This window comes from Fukomys damarensis, unplaced genomic scaffold, assembly GCF_012274545.1.
Source record: "Fukomys damarensis isolate Sample0158 unplaced genomic scaffold, DMR_v1.0_HiC HiC_scaffold_15, whole genome shotgun sequence".
Taxonomy (NCBI): Eukaryota; Metazoa; Chordata; class Mammalia; order Rodentia; family Bathyergidae; genus Fukomys; species Fukomys damarensis.
Genome location: NW_022900927.1, coordinates 43,334,888 through 43,356,948, shown reverse-complemented (window position 1 = coordinate 43,356,948; position 22,061 = coordinate 43,334,888).

The following is a 22,061-nucleotide window of genomic DNA, read 5'->3' as shown; positions in this document are numbered from 1 at the left end:
ATATATTATTTATATATTTCCCCAAAGACCTCCCCAAAAAGTTATTACAAATCTTAAATAATTCAACAAAGTTGAATGATACAAAATCAACGTACAAAAATCACTAACACTGCTATAGGCTAATAATAAATTATCCCATCAAAATAACTCTCTTCCTTTTGAACAAATTTATCCCATTGTTCCTAGTACTTTCTGAAGCAGCTCTGGAAATCCTCATTTCCCCAAAGACCTCCCCAAAAAGTTATTACAAATCTTAAATAATTCAACAAAGTTGAATGATACAAAATCAACGTACAAAAATCACTAACACTGCTATAGGCTAATAATAAATTATCCCATCAAAATAACTCTCTTCCTTTTGAACAAATTTATCCCATTGTTCCTAGTACTTTCTGAAGCAGCTCTGGAAATCCTCTTTTGTGAATGTCTTTACAAAGTCTGATCCAAAATATAATAAATGTTGCTGCTGAGCACCATCCAACAGAAAGGTAGGTCCACAAAAACACTGAATTTGTGTCCTCATCCACCTTATTTACTGCATCTGGCATTGTATGACTTCTGGCTTTTCTCCAAAATCAAGATGACCATGAAAGGTAAATATTCTGAAATGATTCAGGACATCAAGTTAGCTACGACAAAGCAAATGGAGATTTTTTTGTACCAGCTTTACCACTTTTCAGCTATTTATTAATAAGAGAATTTAACTTACTCGAGCAATAGTTGAAGGGAAAATGCATATTATAATGAGTGCAATTTATGTTGTGTACCAGTCCGGTCCTAAACATCGATCTCTGTACCTGAGCACCAGTTCACTGACACCAGGAGTAGATGACACCAGCAAGGGCTCCGGCGTCCCTGTGTCCGTCCCACACGAGGGACGCGGAGCCCTGGATGGTCCCAGGCACCTCTGTCCCCGAGCCGCCACATGCCTGCCGGATGCCCTGGGGTTAGGAAGGAGATGCTGCCCGTCCACAGGGCTCCGGACCTTGTCTCCGAAGTAGCTATGAGCCAGTATTCACGTAAGAGGCAATAAAGCAAACGCCAGAAATTAACAACAACAAAATCATGAGGGACAGCAGATGCCTGACCAAATTCTAAAACCTGGTCCCTGTGAGTTAATTCATTTAGGAATGTTTGTTTCCATCGATCTGCAATTTCTACCAAGAGCTAAGCCAATGCACGTCCTTTTCAAAGGGTATTGTCAGAGCATGAAAGTGAGTCAAGGTCCAGACTCTTCAGAGGTGTAATCTAATGAAGAAATCCATTAGATACTCTCGAAATCTACAGTAGCCTAATAACCTATAAACAGAAACCCTAACCCAACGCTATACTCCCTATACTGCGTGAACAATCTCTATTCTATGTTCACAGATGTGATTAAAATTGTAATCCTAACACACAAAAGAAAGGTAACTCATCTCATCAATGTTTCATGTTTGCTGTGCCTTTCTGAAGTTTATGCTGCATTCAGAGGCTGTCTCGTTCTTGTGGTTTGTGGACCCTTGCAGTGTGTGCTTTTAGACACAGGGTAGAATCAGAAACGATATTGGATGTGCAATTCCTCAGGAGACTACAGGAGCATATTCTACTCCTTACCGGTAATAAAGTCCATCCTAATAATAATTAAAACATTAAAACTCCAAACAAGTATTCATTATGAACAGATTTACATCAAAGTCATAATAATATTTTCAAAACAAGGGATAATTTCTCTGATGGTTTATTATAGAATACCAATGTATAGCTTAGTAATAAAATTTTAAATATTTTAAGAATATAGATAAGTAATTTTTAAATGCTGTACATATGGCTTTCACTCAATCATCTCTCGTATGTTGTTTTAACTCACTCTGCAAAATTTTTTGGTGTCAAACTCTGTTTCCAAAACTAGCTATTTCATGTGCTCTAAACAAAATACATCGGGTTGGAGTTTTAACCCAATGCTAAGAATACTATGTATCAGTCATTAGCTATATGGGACTACATTGTGGTTTCTCAGTAGAGAAGTGACTGTAGTGTGACTCTAGATAAATCATCCTTAGCAATTTATTCAGATGGTCAGTAACTTGAAATTTATAGCTGTGATAGGAACTGAGAAATTGGCACATCCCTTTAAAAATAACAAAAGAGAATACAACTCCTGGGGAAGAAAATAAAAGGTGCTGATTCTATAAAACTATTTATATATGTAAAACTACTTATATATGTAAGTATTTAAAAACCTTATTTTCTGGAAAGCTTCTGCAGGGTTTAAGTTGCTACTATTCAATTACACTATATATAAGTAAAATATCTACAATGTATACACTGTCTTCACTGTATCACATTAAAGTACATGGTACTTAAAAAGTAACTGCAAACAAAAGATGGAGACCAGTTAAAGCAAAAGATGGAGACCAGTTAAAAGAATGAGACGCAATGTATACACTGTCTTCACTGTATCACATTAAAGTACATGGTACTTAAAAAGTAACTGCAAATACAAGATGGAGGCCAGTTAAAAGAATGAGACGTAGTTTTTAGTTTGTGACATAGACGTAGCCAAAGAACAAGTATCTCACACATAGAAAAGGAAAAGAACAACCTTAAAATGTAGATGCAACAAAACTGCAAAGGCTTTAGGGTGAATACTCAACCTTCTTCTCCCAAGGGAAGTTTTTTTCAAGTTTCAAGCAAGACCATTTACTTAATGTGAGGTTTTGGAGCTTTATAAAGGTGTATGTATTAGCCATATGACTTCTTTTTATTTTGCTTCTTTTAGGTTAGTTTTTATTTAAAGCAATACGACCCCCTCATAGTTACACCTGTGTTTCAGTCAGATCATATAGCTGTATTTATTCAACTATTTTGCATTTAAATGATAACACAATGATATAAAAAATTTGAAACTGCTATTTTTCTTATAGAAGAGGAAATGGGTGTTGGTGACTATATTTTAATTATGTTTAATCTGTTTACTTGCCTAGGAAAACATTTTATGGCAGTCTTATGTGCAAAGATCATAAAAGGACAAAACATAATTTAAACTGTGTATAGTAATCCAGGAGTTGCATTATAGCCAGTAGTAAATAATAATAAGGATAAAGTCATGTCTGTAGCTGTAGATGCTTCACATCTGTAAAGAAATCAATCATATAATTTTGTGATGTGTACCATACTATGTGTTCAGCAAATGTCTGTTTGTGCAAATGTATTTATTTTATATTGTATATATTGTTAAATGCAAAGGGAGATATCATTCTGTAACTCCAATCCGTTTAGATGTGTAACTGAAATTATTATGCCTTTCAGGGTGATGGGAGAGCAACATTAAACAAGCTTCCACTTTTGAAAAAAATACAAAATATAGTAAGTATAGGAGAGGACAAGGAGAAAAGGGAACTCTTTTACACTCTTGGTGGGAATGTAAATCACAGCCATTGTGGAAAAAAGTGTGGAGTTATCTCATAAAATTAAAAATAGAACTACCATATAATCTAACACTTCCATTATTGAGTATATTCCCAAAGGAAATGACATCAGTATAAAGAAAATATCTGCACTCCTGTATTTATTGCAACACAGTTTATAATACTGTGACATGGTAACAACTAAACATCCAACAACTGACAAATGGCTAAAAAATGTGGCACATACACACAATGGAATAGTGTTTAGACATTAAAAATTAAATCCTGTCATTTGAAACAACATGGATGAAAGTGGAGATAATAATGTTAAGTGAAATAAGCCAGGCACAAAAAGACAAGTACAGCATGACCTCGCTCATAGAAATTGAAGGTAAAAAAAGAGGAAAGGAGGATAAGGAAAGGTTGATCCATGGTAATTGTGTTATAGTTAGGGATAAGAAGCTCTGTTATTCTATCACACAGTAAGGTGACTATAGATAATGATGTTATACTGTATATTTCAGAAAGTAGGGAGAAAAGATTTTGAATGTTTTCACCATGAGAAATAGTAAATGTTTGTGGAAACAGATTTATGTCCACCATCATCTAAACATTATATAATATATATACATATCAAAGTACAATGTAACCATAAATAAATACATATCTTTGATGAAGCAGTAAAATGTATCAATTTTTCAAAATCTTGACTTTTTTTTAGATACTGGGTATTGAAGCCAGTATCTTCCAACCGAGCTAGAGCTCCAGCTCTTTTTCTATATTCTTATTTTGAGATAGGGTCTCTCTAAATCACTAAGCTGTCCAGGCTGAGCTCAAACTAAAATTGTGATTCTTAATACATACCCCTTAAATATTCTGTGAGGTGAAATATGTAAAGCTCTTTCAATATATTGAAATAACATTTATCTCAAAGAAAATCAATTATGTTTTTAGTTATAAGCTACACTAGTCACATTTTTATACAAAATTAGAAATGGATATGAGAATATTAGTTAATTGGAATATTGGAAAAATTAATATAGAAATTTTGTAACTGGCATTTGAGCCAAATTGCCTATCAATACTTACAGATTTTTCTATTGAGATCTGGGATAATAACAAGTGTGACTTTTTTGTATTGTTTATTGAAGCATGTCAACATTTTTAGGATCTATGTAACTTGGAAAACCAATATTTTCTAACTAACCAGTACACGATGTTCAAAAAAGTCAGACTTGGAAAAAAGAATTATTCAAGATGTAAGATAGACCCATGGTATAAAACTACTATTTACTGAGTTTTGATTTATTAGCAAAAAATACCAGGCACCTTAAGCTTCTGAGCTGTCACATAAATCCACTGCATGCAGAACATCCACCTACACCTTTTTATCTCCCTACCACGAGGCTTGGGGAGCAAATGTAACCAATGCAAAGAAGTTTGTGCTGATCACTGTGCTGTGATTAATGGCCCAGGAATTTTTGTCTTTGGCCAGTATCTATGGGACTGAGGCAGGCTAATTGTTGGTCTGGAAGTGAGGTAAAAATCTCAGGCTCTTCATAGTTCTTGATGGATAGTAAATGATGAAAAGCTATTTTATCTAAGTGAAGTGAGACTTTCTTGGGGAATATATTAAAATGTGTGAGCAAGAGATGATCTAAGTAGTATTATCTACAGGTATAAGCATCCACAGGTGTTTTAGCACAATTATAATATGACAAGAAGTGTTACCTTAATAAAGTCAATGTATGGTATGCCAATTATCAGTGTAAGCTGGAAATAGAATGAGTGCTTACTGAGGACATTGAGATAACTACTGTATTTAATACCTATTACAATTGAACAATAAAAATAATAAACGTCACTTTATGTGAACAGTTTTAAATACATTAACTCACTAAACGAGGAAAACAATAAAAGTCTAGTGTTAAGGTCCAGTTCTAATGAAAGCATTCCTGATTTATAGAGTCATATCACGTATCTTCACTTGCTGGAGAAAGCAAACTTTTGTCTTCTGCTGTTCTTATAAAGACAAGATTCCCATCTCATGACCTCCTCTAAATCTAATTAAATCCCAAAAGCCCTGCCTCCTCCTACAGGGGTAGGTAGAAAAAGATGGAGGGGTTCACATGTGAAATTTGGGGAGGGACACAAACATCTAGTCTGCAATATCATCATTTTAAAAATGGGGAAACTAATGCATCTAAAAACTAAAGATTAAGAAATGTTATTTAAGGAACAACAAACCATGAACAAATGAATGATAGAGGAAAGATTTGCTGTGGGAAGTCCTTCTCCCAAAGATAATATCTTTAACCATTATCCTATCCTACCTCCTAGGTAAGGTATATAGTATTCCTGTATCCATTGTAAATTTATGTAACAAAACACAGCAAAATCAAGGCACTTACCCAAGTCATAAATCCAATAATCAGTAATATTAGGAGTACTCTGGTAAATATAAACAGAAAGATTGCATAGTCAATTATATAAATTCAATTGCTAAACTTATTTTTGTTTTTTTCCAACTAATCTATGTGTGATTCTGATAGGAAGGAATTTCTTTGGCAGTTGTTGGAGAGAAGGCCTGAATCAGACTCAACTGGAGCCTGCAGTCATTATCCTGGTGATGAAAACAGGCAAATGAGGCAAGCAAGACTTTATCCACCAGATGGACTTACTTACCTTAAGCCTCTGACCAAAAGTGCAAGTAACTGGACTCAAAACTCAGTGTGAGCAACAACTAGAGCCAAGGTCTTGAGTCATGTATTCTGACTTGAGTCATTTCCTTCACTTCATGATTAATCGCTATGAAGAGTAAGGTGATATGCTCATATAACCCAAGTCCACTTGGGGAGTACAGAAACAGCAAGTTGGACTACAGTCCCATCCAAACCATGAGATTGTAGATGGAGAAAAGCTATTCACACTAAAGGGGTAGGCAGACAAGGAGAACGGTGGTTTTAGGCAAAGAGAAGCAATATGTGAATAGGGACCTTTTTTATTAGATTGGCACCCTTTCCATTTGAAACATATTTTGGAATTCAGTACATAATTCCATTCATTTCAGTGCTGTGTTTTATTTCCGTATGCCTTATTTATGGGAAGAAGATTATTCCTCAACAAGGAATTCAGTGAAATAATAATCATCTTAAGGAAAGGGATTGAACTCATACATCTTCTGGATATTTCTATATACTTAATAAATTCCTGTTGAAAAAAACTCCAACCTACCTTCTTTGCCACACTATAATGTGAAAAAACTTGGTTTGTGGCAGTAGTTTTTTTCTTTCTTCTTTGATCCAGAGTTGGTCCTAAGCTTTTGTTCCTAAGGAAATTCTCCCAACAATACTTTGTCCTAGCACTAACAGCTCACTGTTGCTAATAGCTCAATGTAGTTGGGTAAAATCGCCAATTGAGTTCTTGGTTTGGGTTTGGTTTGAGTTTGTTTTGAGGGTATTTAGGTGGTGGTGGTGGTAATTTTGTTGTATTTTGTTTATGTTTTATTTTGGATGGAGATCTTGCTGTTTCCCAGGCTGTCCTCAAATTCTTGGGCTCAAGTGATCCTCCTTGTCTTAGTGGGGCAAGGGGGATAATAATTGAAGTCTGGGGAGATTAAGACATATACCCAAGCTCATGACCTTTGTGTATTATAAAATCATAGCTCCCAACCAGATTTCTTCGAAGTCCACCCTATTAACTCCACTGTTTGGCCAGAAAATCATACCCTAGTTACATCCCTAACTGTAGCACAGTTAATTTTCCTTTGCATGACACTGGTATGCATTCAGCCCAAGCAGAAATGTTCACCTCCTATCACAGTGACACTTTCTGCTCCACACATTCAGCATGAAATTTTCAAACATTCAAAATCATCTGCACATTAAGCCACTTGTTTAAAGAAGTCCTCATCTTGAACACTTTGAGCTGTCAAGAACCAGGGGCAAACTTCTGTTCTCATAATACAGAAATGATTTTCTAAAATTACTTTCAGCAACAAAATCATAACAAAGAGTTTGGATAGTGAGTGTAGAAACTTTTAAATTTTTGTTCAGTTTATTTTACTCAAAAAACTTATTTTGGGGCAGAAATCAAACAAGATCCTGGCCACCTTCAGCCAGGATCTGAAAGCAATGATCTCCTGCCAGCTGACAGTCTTGTGCCTGTTGGTTATGTGTCAACACCTCTCCTTCTGGTAGCAATGTCCTTAGTGTCACCAAGAAAAGCAAAGGAAAAAATCTTAACAGCCACACAGCCCAGCAGGGATAACTAAAGAGAATGGCAAAATGATGTCAGTATGCATAATAACTGTGGGCAAGGGAATCCCGTGTTCTAAACACAAAGCTCAGTTTTTTATTTCACAATAATCACAGTGGAATCATCTGAAGTTAAACACATTTGTTACCAAAAAGGAGACTTCTTCCCTTTCATAAGTTGAGTAAACATAGTGTGAATCCAACAACAGTATATCACAGAGAACTTTCCTCTGGAACTCAAGGGCCAAAAGACTGTGAACAGTGAATTTTTCAGGGTTCCCCCACACACCTTTCTTTTCTGTTCTGTAAGAAGTTGTAATGTACCAGCTAATATCGTGAGTATACCTGGATACTCCTGAGGAAGAGGATTTTTAAAAAGAAAAGAAAAGGAAATAAATTTAAGTTAGAATTCTCTTGACTTCATCAGCTGGTTAAAAAATATTCTTCTTATTTAATTGTCAATTAGCACTCTTGCTGTGATGAGATGTTAGGTGATAGCTTAAAAAAATCTACAAATACTAACATGTATACATAAAGATTTTTATATGCGATCTTTATATATTTTGTGTATAGTCAACTCTGTAGAACACGTGTGGGTTAATTTTAGGTTTTTGAAAGGAGGGAAAATTCTTTTCTGTATGGCTTTTGGTTTGAAAAATCCCATGTACAACAGCAACAGTAAGAGATAAAACTCACAAGAAATAAACATAACAAAATTTGCAAGATTTATTTGAAGAAAAATTTTAGAGCATTACGAAAAGAAACCAAAGAAGACTTAGACAGGCATACCATGTTTTTGGGTAGGAGCGCACATTATAATAAGAACAAGTTTCTCAACTGTAATTTATACAACCCCATGATCTTGTTAACATGACAATAGGATTTTTTCAACTTGTAAAGCTAATTCCGAAGTTTCAATATAAAATAAACACTCAAAACCATTTTGACAATTCTGAAAAACAGATATAAATAGAATTCAATGTATGAGAAATGTAAGTCATACTACAAAGCTATAATAATTAAACAATTTCTACTTGCACATGATTAAACAGAGAGATTGAGGGTCCATAATCTGCATGGCACCACTGTAGAAAGCTCAGAATTAGACCTAAATACAATCAAAATTTACTGTGTAACAAAGTGGCATTACAGATTTTTGGGAAAAGATGGATTTATAAGTGTTTGAAAAACAGGTAGTCACCTAGAATACAAGTATCCTATCTGTTGCACCTTTAAACACAACATATTACATAGGAAGAAAAGGGCTAAAGGTGTAGGGAAAGTGGAAAGAGTAGGGGAAAGGAAATAAGGGAAAACAAAAAATATGAGAAAGTGGAAACAAAGTTTTTGTAAATAGGAAAGGGAGGAGGGGGTGAAGGGAGGGCAGGGGTATGGGGGAAAAATGAGAACCAAGATCTGTCAAGTAAAGGTGCAAAATCCCAATGATGAATGTAACTGTACTATATACCTAAAAAGTACCAATAAACTTAATGAGAAAAAAGTACACAACCTATTTCAGATGAATCAATTTTAAAATGTCAGAAATTAAATATTAAAGTTATAGAAGAAACTGTGGCGAGTTTTTGAAAATAAGATCTTAGACTTTGTGACCCTTTTTGTGTATGACTCAAAACCTAAAAGCATGCTAAAACAAGTAAATACAAATAAAACAAAATAAAAATTTCTGCATGACAAAATCTATCAGCAAAATGCAAAAATAAATGACAGATTTGGAAAATACGTTTTCAATAAGTATCACAAAGACCGTATATTAAGGGCTCAAACAAATCAAGGCTAAGCTATCCACCCAGAAGGTAAAGATGGGTAAGAATACAAATAAACAGATCATAGAAAAAATACTGAAATGAGATAAATGCAAATAATCTCCACAATGAAATACCATTTTCCAACCAGCAGATAGGGAAAGGCCCAAAATTTTATTGCACACTGATGACAAGTACATTGAGAACAGACACTCATGTGCAAGTTGACAGGAATGGACACTGATTGAAACTCCTTAGAGTATGATTCAGTAATGTCGATCAAAACTGCAAGTATGCTTACTCTTCAACCTGCCATATATTCCAAGGTTATTCTACAGATTTACTCACACATGCATGGAATATTAAACCCTATAGTTATGGATTACCACATTTTTTCATAGCAAACCATGGACACAGCTTAATATCCCTCAGTAGAGGTTGATAAAATTGCTTACTTTATGTAACTCCAAACACCAAAGAAAAAGAAAAAAATATATATCGATAGTATATAGGTGATGACCCTAAATCCCAATTTCAAGAGCAATGTGGCTTCTGTTCAGTGTCATGGCCCATCCAGTTGGCATTGCTTATTACTCCCAAATATGCCTTGAATGTATGACTGTGTGATCAATAATGTGGTTACTACAATGCACTGGGTGTTTGTATCTCCCCAAAATTCACATGCTGAAAGTTTACCCCATGAAATTGCAAGGCAGGAGCCATCATAAACAGGACAAGTGCTCTTATTAAAGGAACAACAAAGGACTCTCTCAATTTCTTTCTGTCAAACAAAGATACAACAGGAAGTCAGCAATCTATAAACCAGAGAAAGTTGTTTTAGTCTGTTTTTTATTGCTGTATCAAAATACCTGACACATAGAACTTAAACAGGGAAAAATTTACTTTGGCCCACAGTTTTAATTGTTAAGTTCGTGGTGGGCTGGTTCCGGGGCAGAAACATCCCAGTGCAAGGGTATGCTGCAGCAAAGCTACTCACTTCATGACAGTTAGGAAGCAGAAATGGTTGGAAAGAGACAGAGAGAAGGGGCAGGGGATGAGACTAGTAAAGTTAAGCAGCCAATGACCTACTTCCTCCAATAAGCACCACCTCCTAACTTCACATTCCGCCATGAAATCATTGACGGGTTAATCTATGAACGAGGCTAGTGCCTAATAGTGATTAGATCTAATCACTTTTCAAAAGCCCTATATCTGAACACATAAGTCTTTTAGGGAACATTTTAATAGAGAGCATATCAAAAGTTCTCAGCAGAACCCAACCATGCTGGCCCCCTGATCTCAAACATCTAGCCTCCAGAACTATAAGAAATATATCTCTTGCCAGGCGTGGTGGCGCACGCCTGTAATCCCAGCACTTGGGAGGCTGAGACAGGAGGATCACTGTGAGTTCGAGACCAGCCTGGGCTACGTAGTGAGTTCCAGGTCAGTCTCAACTATATAGTGAGACCCTGTCTCAAAAAAAACAAATATATCTCTGTTGTCGATAAGCCACTCGGTCTACAATGTTTCGTTGTAGCAGTCCAAACTAAGACAATCCCCTAGGTATACCCTTGGAGTGAGGGAAAGATTAGGGTGTTCCCTGGAGGAGGGTGTGAGGCTAGATAAAGAAAAAGGAAGGGAAATAGCAACTTGATGTCAAGCTTATACTATTTACTTATTTTCCTTTTGACCCCATGAAAGCTATAAGCTATAAATGTTAAGTCTCTGGAGCCAGACAGCTTGAGTCCAAATGCTAGCTATCCTGTTTACAAGCCATATGTTCCTAACCTCTTTCTACCACAAGTCCTCCTCTGTACTGTACGGACACTAGTAACCATCTCATAGGCTTGTTGTGAGGACTAAATGAGCTACTGTAAGAGCCTACCTGAACTAGAGCGACTCCATGTTGACCAGCAAATGACCCAGAGACTGTTGTTCCCCCACCACCACCCCTTATAGGATAACTAATGATTAATTGTGAATTATTACATAACTGCTTAGGAGTAGCTGGGAAACTAGAAGGAAATTATAACAAACATAGAGACCCAAAATCAATCACTCTACTCCTTACTTGCCCGTAATTGAATGTTCTGAACACCACAATCTAAATTGTAAATAGAACAATGGATAATCGATCTGCTGATCATTAGTATGTAACGGTTGAGTATATGATTGATGACCACTTGCCTTTGTCCCCTTCCTCTAAGTTTCGAGTGTAAACCCCCCCCATAGCCCTATATAAAATGGCCTCTGATTCTGAGCTAACTGCCTCTCTGAGCTACTTGGCTCCGGGAGCGCAGACTGGCCAGACTAACAGAGGTCTATTTGTCAACCAGCCTGGTGTGTTCCTTCCTGGGTGACTCGCTGTCCGACAAGCTCTTGGAGCCTCGCCGAGCTTTAGGGCTCAGCATCGTGAAGGCCTTTTGGCTGTTCACGCTCCACAGAGTAAAAGCGAGACTTCAAGCCTTACACTACATACATAATCATTCAAATCAGAATCTAATACTGCAAAACACTATTGATGTATTAACCATTACTGTGATCTATTGTGTTTCTGTGTGGCTACAATATTTAGTCCTTAACGATATCAATGCATAGTGAAAGGCTTACCCACCATAAAAATGACTATTAAGATTTGTATGTAAATTGCATTCACTCATTTAATAATTTTACATGGAGCACTTATAATTAAAGCTCTGAGTTAAGCTTTAGGGTAATAAAATTCTGTAAGACCCAAGGCAACTAAGGCAAATTGTAAAGCCCACATATATAAGCTAAATTGTTATGAATTATTGTGTGACTATTTAAGTTTGATTAAATTCATCAAAAAAAAAAGAATAGCATAGTTTCAAATCAATTTGTTAACTTCATGGTTATCTGGCAACCTGAAACTTCAAGTAAAATAAAAACTATTAATATAGGCCAATTAGCTAATGCTGAATAACAAATTGCACTTAAAAACATGGTCAAAAACAAGACCTTTATACCAAATTGGTTCAGGTTTGGAAATAGTTCTGGCACCTTCCAACAATAACTTTGGGCAAGATACCTAAATTTTCTGTCCATTAATTCTCCATGTTTAAAATAAGTAGCATTATTTATCTATTTCAAATATAATTATAAGAGCTAATGTAACATATTCACCTAGTGCATCACACATGATAATCCACAATAAATAGTTCACCATTGTCATCATTTTTCTGACTTTAAAAATATATATATTTATTTTTCTATCTGTATTACATCTTATCCAGTTGACTTATCTTCATTTTTCTCCAAGCAAATGAGACAGAAAGTCATTCTTCTTGGAATATCAAATATTTTCCTTTTTTTCTTTAGCTTTCTTTTTCTATTTTGTGAAAAAAAATTCCATGACAAAATAAGAGAAAAATAATAGCTAATACACTGTGTATTGCTATCTTCAAAGTAGTTACCCAGAGTACAAGACATAAATCAAAAAGATTCTTATAAAAAAGAAACAGACAATAACACAAAATTTAGTTTGTTGATTAGACTAGTAAATGTTTTCTAAAACATATTTTGAATAAACTAACTGCTGTTCCTCTGGAAAGGCACATAAGCCAACGTTCCTTCAGAGTCACATAGCCATCTCTTTGTTTAGGTGATCTCCAGACTTCCTATTTAGGCAAGGCCTTGATCTAGAAGACACAGCATGAGTGATGCAGCTATAAACAGACTCCCTCCACCTCCAGCATGAACCATGTTTCCGTGGGATGAGGACCCAGTCGGTGGGAAAGGACTTGTAAAAGCCGACTTGGCACCACATCTTTCTGCACACATCTGCTGAACCAAAATTTTTCAGCTGTGTGCCATCTCCCTCACATTTATATTCTAAGCCAAAAGAAAAGTTTTGCCACATTTTCTGTACTTATAAGCATCTGGTTTGTTATTTCAGAGTAGTGATATTGAAAGTAATTTAAATAACAGGTTATTCATATCTAAAATGAAACCGGTGAATTGCTGATATTCTTACTAAAGTGAATCTTAGGACTTTAAAGTGTCAGAACTAGTGGGGGGAGCATGCTTGAGAATAAAAAGATTAACTGAGAACTGAACTCTAAAGCAGGTATTTTTAGGGATCTTTGGTAGTATTTTAAAGTCAGCTTAAGAAACAAAGTGTTTGTTGCTTATAGTTGCTAGGCAACATGCTGGGTTTGATTTGGCTTCCAGACTTTTTTCAACAGTGCTATGATTATAACAGCAATAAAACAGCATTATCTTTTCTCAATTCAATATTAAAATACTTAAAAACAGTTAGCTTTGATAAGGTCATTATTACTTAACAGATATTTTTTCCTTTCTTTTTTCTCTATCTTTATGACAAAATCCTGGAACCATTTAATGTACTCTTAAAAGAATAACTTATGTTTCAGTGGTACATTAGGCTAACTTTCTATTTAAAAATAACCATACACATAAAATTCAAGGTACTCGACTTTCCAAGTCTTTTCTCTTGAGTTTCTCTGTACTAGGATTATCATATTCCTGAGTCGGTAATGTATTTTCTAGGAAGGCATGGAAATAATGTGTACCTTAGATAGATTTCTCATTCAAAGGAGTTAAAATGCTTTTGTTGAAGCATGGCAAACATTTTATATATATATATGGTTTTTTTGTTTGTATTTTAAAACAGTCTCACCATGAAGTTCAAGCTAAACTTAGACTCACCTCATTCTGTAGCCCAGGCTGGCTTCAAACTCTCAGCAATCCTCCTGCCTCAGCCTCCCAAAGGCTGGGATTACAGGCGTGTGCTACCACACCCAACATAAACACCCCATAGACAAAAACAATATTTTAACCAAACTGGAAATATTAGACGTCACTACTAATGTATTTTAGTGAGTTTATAACATACATGATATTTTTGTGTATTAGGTTAGATGAAGAGAAAGGAAAATAACTTCTTCCTCTTTAGTGTTTTGCCTCCTCGGTTTCCCTATCCAAAAGATAATGACATCAAAATATTTTCCCTTAACCTCTGAAACATGCCCAGAATGGCATATACCATAGTCAATCAATGTCAACAGACTTTATAATAGAATCAATTGCACAATGCAATATAAACTTCCATTTTAGTGCTACAATACCAGAAATTCTACACTCATGAACTCATTTCCTATATAAGGCATTCTAAATGAGAGTTATTGGCCCGTTGTATAGGTGAGGAAATAAAAGTCTGGGAACCACATAGACTAGAATCCTGCTACCTACAGGCACACACCAACAAGCCAGAGTCAGGGTTGAACCCAGTTTATCTGGTTCTCAAATCAACTCTCTGCTATACCAACTCTACATATTTCAGTATAATTTATTTTGAAGTTCAGTATCCACAGACTTATAGAAAGTAAGTTTCCCATTCCAGTCTTCATAAAGAATGAGAACAAACCATAAAAGTGAGAATGCTTCCATGTTACCAGGTCCCAGAAAGCAGTGTTGCAGCAGAGCAACATGAATTATGAAATGAAGCAGGAAGATCACCCAGTCAAGGCCAGCCTGTGCTAACTAGCGAGTTCAAGGCCAGCCAGGAATGTAGCCCACTGTCTAAAAAATAAATCAATTTAGAAAAATGAGAATTATGAAGTGAACACATTCTGTTCATTATGAGACAGACAATGGACATCATTTTTCTTTCACCTCAATGCCAAGGCACGATACAAAATCCCTCCTGCCTCATGAGAAGACTTGTAGAATAAGGAGTTTCAACAAAACTGCATCTCAGTCCTCCCGGGGAAAGGAGCTCTTAGGCATCTTACAGAGCCGTTCTCTGAAAGAAAGCTCCATGAAAACAGAAATTCTGTGCTGCAGCACCTAGCACAGCACCTGGCATATAGGATGAACTCAATAAATACTTTTGAATTAATGAGCTCCAACCTGTACATTCTCGGAGAGGCTGACAATCCTAATTAAGAAAGGGAGCTGCAGGAGGGTACTGACTACAACTGAGAAGATGAAATCTGAGCAAGTGCTGACTGGAAAGACTGACCACTGGAAAGACTGATGCGTAATCCTCAGTAAGCGGGAAGGAGGTGGGGATATTCCTGACAATGTAAAGTAACCATTTGGCATAAACAAGAACAGAGGCTGAATTAGCACAGGGCAGAGAGGACAGCCATTGAAGGGCAGAGAATCAGTGGGGAATAAATGTAGGAAAGAATAATAAAAATAAATCAGAGAAAAAGAAGGAACGAAATGTCATTTCACTTAATCACACACCTTCATGAGGATTTTGCCAGTGGTATGCGAGAAAGATCAGAAATTACTGCTATAAAATACATAGCATATGACATAATAGTGATAATCTTAAAATAATATTGAAGTTAAAATTTATTGAGAGCGTCCACGAGTATTTCAAACAAATTCATTCAGCATTTTAATCGCAACAATAACCCCATTGATATACTATCTACTTTTGTAGATAAATAGAGATTGAACAAAGTAAAGGAATATCCTCAAAGTGAAAAATTAGTTAAGTCACAAAGCCAAGTTTCTAAGTCAAGCTATAGGGCTTCAGGGCCCAGGTTCATAATCACAGAACCATAGCACTCAGTCTATGTAAACTGCACGTAGTCTCTTCTTTGGGGTGGTTTTAGTCATTGTCACCCATTCTACTGTCAATAGAAAGTTCTATGCCTAAAAGAATGAGTTCTTTTCAGCTGTCTTCACTTGACACTTGGTACACTAATTCGGTGACCATAACTTCTAACCATGCCCTACCTTTAATACTTGGAACTTGCCTCTTGTTGGTGCCCACGGGGACTGAACATAGACCAGAGGCAAGAAGTTATTGCAACTAAAGTCATTTCATTTAATGAACCTTCAAAACGACTTACCTGCTTCTACTTCTCCTTCATTGCTATTGATGATTATACCATATTTCAATTCATGCCTACTCAACTTTGCTAGGCTACAGGGGTTTTAAAGGATAAATACAGAGATAGATTATAACCTGCCTCATTTTGGGATCATCTTCTTTGTTTTGACAACCAGACTTCTGATTTAAAGACTCGAATTAAGATTTTGATTCTATGCTCTCTTGTAGGTTTGTTATGACCACTACTTTTGCGTGCTTGGAGGGTTTCTTTAATTGTTTGGTTTGCTTTCCTTTTTTAATATCTCTTGCTTACACGTGATCTACTTTCCCATTTTGGCAGCAGTATAGGCCTTTTAGAACAAAGAAAAATGTTAACATTTTTGGCTTTTGTTTCTAGAACCTAGGCTTTAGAACATCAAAGGAGACTAGATGAGGCACTTAGGAGGACATCGTAGAGAAATAAAAGGTCTCTCATTCTTGTATCCCCATGGCAACACCAATCTGGTAACAATCTATGAACTAAAGTATCTTTGTGGGAGCACTGGGCCCCAGATGGGATACTGAAAAACTCAACAGAGCTCAAAACCAAGGAAACAGCCGTGTGAGCTGGCTCCAGACATGCTCCACCACAGACCCAGAGGCACCTATCCACACATCCACTCCAGAACTCAGTAGGAGATTCACAAATTCACACCTCAAATAACAGGCCCACTGTCTGCAGACTGAATTGCAGGCCTAAAATGGATTTCTGACCTGCTTCGTTCCTGCCTGAACGTGTTTTCAGAAGCAGTCCTCTACCTTTAGCTTGGCAAAAAGTAACTCATTGACACTTATGGCAACAGGCTTGCCAACCATGGATCCAGCTGCCCATAAACCTGAGTTACAGCTCTGGTTCTACAATCCTGCAATCCTGCAGGCAGTCATCTTAGCTCAAAAACCAGGCAGAAGAAGGGCTTTATCTGCTGAAACCAGATGGTAGAGACAGGAAGAAATATTTGCTCCTTCAGATGTACAGACATCAATACAAAGATACCTGGATCATGAAGAATCAGATAAACATGATACTATGATAGAAACTAATAAAGTTTCAGCAAGCAACACCAAAGAAATTAGGATTTCCAGCAGAAGAAAACTTTGCTAACTCACAGACAGGTCAGTTGAAATTATACATTCAGAGGAGTAAAATTAAAAGAAATGACAAAAAACTGCAAGATTTTTAGAGCACAGTCAAGTAAATTAATATATGTATTATGAACGTCGCAGAAGAAAAGAAAGAAATAGGGATATAGGTCGACATATAGGTGCATGAAACTCAAAAGCCCTCAAGGAGATTTGACCCAAAAAAGATCACATTTTGGGGGTGGGGAAAAAACAGATATCAATCAAACTGTCAAAAATCAGACCAAATTTTGAAAACAAGAGACAAGTGAATCATCACAGGCAAGAAAACACCCATAAGATTGTCAATGGAGTTCCCAGCAGAAATTTTGCAGGCCAAGAGAGAGTCACATGATGTTTGAAGTGCTGAAAGAAAAAAATTACCAGGTAAAAATACTACACTTGGCAAAGCTGTCATTTAGAAATCACAATCATACCTTAAATAAATTTAAAGGGTGGCACTCAGAACTCAGATAATGAACATATGCTATTAATAAGATCTTTATGAAATCATATGAGTCAGAAGCATTGTTTATAGCTCTTATTAGAAATAAGATCTCAGAATGAAAATGGCTAGAGGAAGGGAAGAGACCAAAAATATAAAAAAGAGGTTGAACCCTGGGACTCTAGCGGAGGCCTGTCCACTGACATTTCCTAAAACCAAATCTAGGCTAAGAGTTGAAGAATGAGTGGTGAAGTCCCTTTTCTTAGATAATATCCAAATCAACAGAGTTTGAGCTTCTAGGGCTCCCTAAGGTGCAGGAGGACTAGTGGAATAATACTGGGTGCAGAAAATGCATAGGCAAAGAGAGAGTAAAACTGCACATAGAGATTCTATGTCGCCTAGTGAGGAGGACTAACGACTAAACCAAGAAAAAGTTCAGCAGCAACCACCAAGGACTGATAAATGGACCTGATAGTGCCTAACTTGGCAGATAATATAAAACAACCTAGGCCAGAAATAATCTCTCATGTCTCCTCTATACTTCTGCATTAATGCGACATTGGCCACAGCTTGGGGAAGGGGTGGAGAAATCATGAAATAATTGATACTTCAGCCACTCTGTTATAGGGCTCAAAGTGGGTATAAACTTCAATCACACAAAACATTATACAACTCCAGTCTCTTACCAGGTGTACAAATTGATATTGCTACCCTGCACTAATTCAGCTTTTCATTTCACGCCTTCACATGTGATATTATTCATGCTATTACTTTGGGAACCTGCTGATTCCATCCAACTCTTCAACTACCTACTTGGCAGGTGTGTCAACCTATCTTATTATAGAACCACTCCACTGACCCCGAGAGTCGTGGCAGGTGGAGTAGAAGCATGGATTTGGTGTGTGTGTTTGACTGTAGTTCCAACTTTACACAATCCACTATTTTTTGGTAATCCAGCTTCCCCTACAGCTCTGAACAAGACCAGCCTAATTCCTCCAACCTGTTCCAAGCCTTCCCCACGTTCAGATTCCATTTTCGGTGTAGTGAGATGAGATAACCTTTTCCAGAACACTGCCTTAGGAAAGCTAGCCACAAATTCATAAAAGCACATTTTTAAATCTTCACTTTGATGAGTTTAGCATATGCAATCACAGAAACTTTCTAACCTTTGCATATCTTCCTGCCTGTACATTCAAAGTACAAATGTTGTAATTACTGTAAACCCATAGAATTAAAATACACAATATTTTAATATAAATAATAATCAAAACCCATTCTCCCTTGTATTACATTATTTTTCCCTCAATGATCTGGGACTATGAGTGTCTTAATTAGTCAGGTTTTCTGTTTCTGGGACATAATACCTCACACCCACAATTTAAAGGAGAAGAGTTTTAATATGGTTCACAGTTTCAGGGGATTCGGTCCATGGTCTGTTGGCTCCAAGGCAAAAATCGCACAGCAGAAGGTATAGTGGAGCAAAGTTGCTTAGTTCATGGCAGCCAGGAAGCACAACAAGAGAACAGTGCCTGAGAGAAAGGGGCAAAGGAACAGATGTAGTAACAAAGGCCATTCCTTCATGATCACCCAGATTCGCCTAGAAGTATTGTCTGATGAACCCCTGGGGAGACACAACAAGGATGCACCACTGCTCCCACCTGAAACAAATTCTTAATACTAAAATAAATGGATGGACATTTGTGGATACAAGACTTTCAGACTCATAGATTTAAAGTATTGATCAGTTTCTATTGTTGTGGTAAAGCAGTAATATTATAGATGCTCTTTCTTTACTGATAGTCTTAAAATCTGGCTTCCTTATCTTTTCATCCTAATGTTTGCAGTAAAGATTATATTGGGATTTGTAGCCAGATAAAACAAAGGAATATATACATAAACTGAAAGTTAATTGACTTCATGTTCAGTTTATTCTCTTCCCAAGGGTGAACTCTCACCACTGGGTAAAGAAAAAGCATTATTTTGTCTTGGGTTAGTCTCCACAGACTTCCACAACAAAATACCGCAAGCTGGGTGGCTTAAACAACAGAAATGTATTTTCTCACAGTCTGGAAGCTAGCAATGCAAGATGAGGCATCTGCGCATTTGTTTTATCCTGAGGGATCTCTCCTAGGTTGTCTCTGTGTCAGCACATGGTCTTTACTCTATGCAAAACACATCCCTGGTATCTCTCTTTGTGCTCAAATTTCCTCTTCTTATAAGGACACCAGTCAGCTTAGTTTACGACCCACCCCAAAGCCTCATTTTAACTTAATCATCTCTTTAAAGGACCTATCTCCAAATACAGTCATATTCTGAGGTACTGACTGGAGGTTAGGGCATCGACATATGAGTGCAGGGGTGAGGCACAATTCAATCCTTAATATTTGTCTTCTCTAAATTTAGACTAAGAGCAATAACCAGGAAAAAAAAACCAGGCTTTTAAGAAACAGAAGGATTTTTCTAGTGTTGATAAATTGTTTGGGGGAGTTCTATAGACTTTTTTTTTTAGGTTTTTAGGTATCCTATAGAGTACACAGAAACATTATCTGAACTGTAAGACTCTATGCAGTTTCTTAAAAACTCTTAGAACCAAACATACAATGTCTTGGAAACATTTGTATCATTTAACATGTGTACTTTGAGCATTATCCCTTATAGAATCCATCGTGTGCTTTATAAAAACAACTCTTCTAAACTTTTTGGGATTTTGGGCTTTCAGGCTATTTTAACTATTCCATTCACTTTTGCAACAGGCTTCAAGTTCCAGGTATGGGAATTACTTTCTCTGAAATATGCAGCCATCCTAGATACTAATAAAAATTGATGGATAGAAAATATACTCTTTCAGATGCTCTGCTTGCTCATCAATTCATGATTTCTTCAAGGACAGATTCTTGTTTCTGACCTCATACCACTGAAGATCCACCTGAGGGAGAGGTCCTACGTGTTCAGTAAAGTCATGGCATCCACATTCACCTCTCTCCACTTTAGAACAATGTGTTGGTGCCCCAGGGTATAGACAGACCTTACTTAGGTGACGGATTCATTCCTGTTTAAAAGCATTCATTAAAGAATAATATTTCAATATTTTCCTTTTCAGAAAATGTTATTACATCTGACAAAATCAGCTGAAGAATTTATTTTTAAATTTTTACTAAATAACTTATTTTTTAAAATAATGTATTTTTAAAGCCTTACTAAACAGTTTATTTTTAATGCCCTGTTCTGTGCTTCATGCTATTAAGTGACAGCACTTCCTTCAGATTATAGACTGATATTGCACAAAGAATTCATATATTAGGGATATAGTTGTTTAAAACGTAAATAACGAAAACATTTTCCAAACATTTGACTTTCTACATAGTAAAAAGAATTTTTACTTTGTAATTTTTTAAAGTCCCCTATTTTTGATAAATTTAATTTATTTTGTTCTTTCTTAACCACATGTCAGAAAAACTGGACTAGGAGGATATACTGTTCATATATGTGGGCACTGTTAACAGTGCCGCAAAGAAATAATACTGTACATATTTGAGTCCAGTATCCAAATATTCTGGAAAGCTGAACCACATAAATATAGAACAGCCTCCTACTTTGCAAGAGTCACTACATAGTTGGGAAACTATGCATCAGTTAAACAAAGAAATTAAACACATAGGGCCTGTTACATTTAAATATTTAAGTGTGATGTTTTAAACAAATCATACTGTAGCCCAGAGGATTCCCAAGGCAAAAAGTAAAGTCTGAGCCTTTTATAGAACACCTTTTTTTTTTTTCCTTCTGAGAATTTGAACTTCACACAATAATGCTTTTCATTTCTGTACTATCTCCAAATGTTTTCAACTTCTTAGAAGCTACATTGTTTTGTAAGAATAAACTGTAGGTTTTCCAAAGGGCCCCTTTCTCCCACTTAGCTGCCCTGAGGGAGTCAGAGATTGTGTGCACCACTTATTTTCATTTCCCTCACCTCAAAAATGATCAAATAAGGACTGTTTCCCCACGAATATTTCTAGGGCAAGAGGCTCTGACAAGTGCAACTCTTTATCTCCACAGACATCTCTTCTCTTTCCTGCTCTGGCACGAAACACGTTATTTAACACACACCAACTGTTGTGGAATCTCCAATGATTACAAAGATGCACCAGGTGACTACACAGTTCTAAACCATTGGAAAGTAGACACATTGTGTCTCTGGAATCCCGCCACACCAAAAAAACA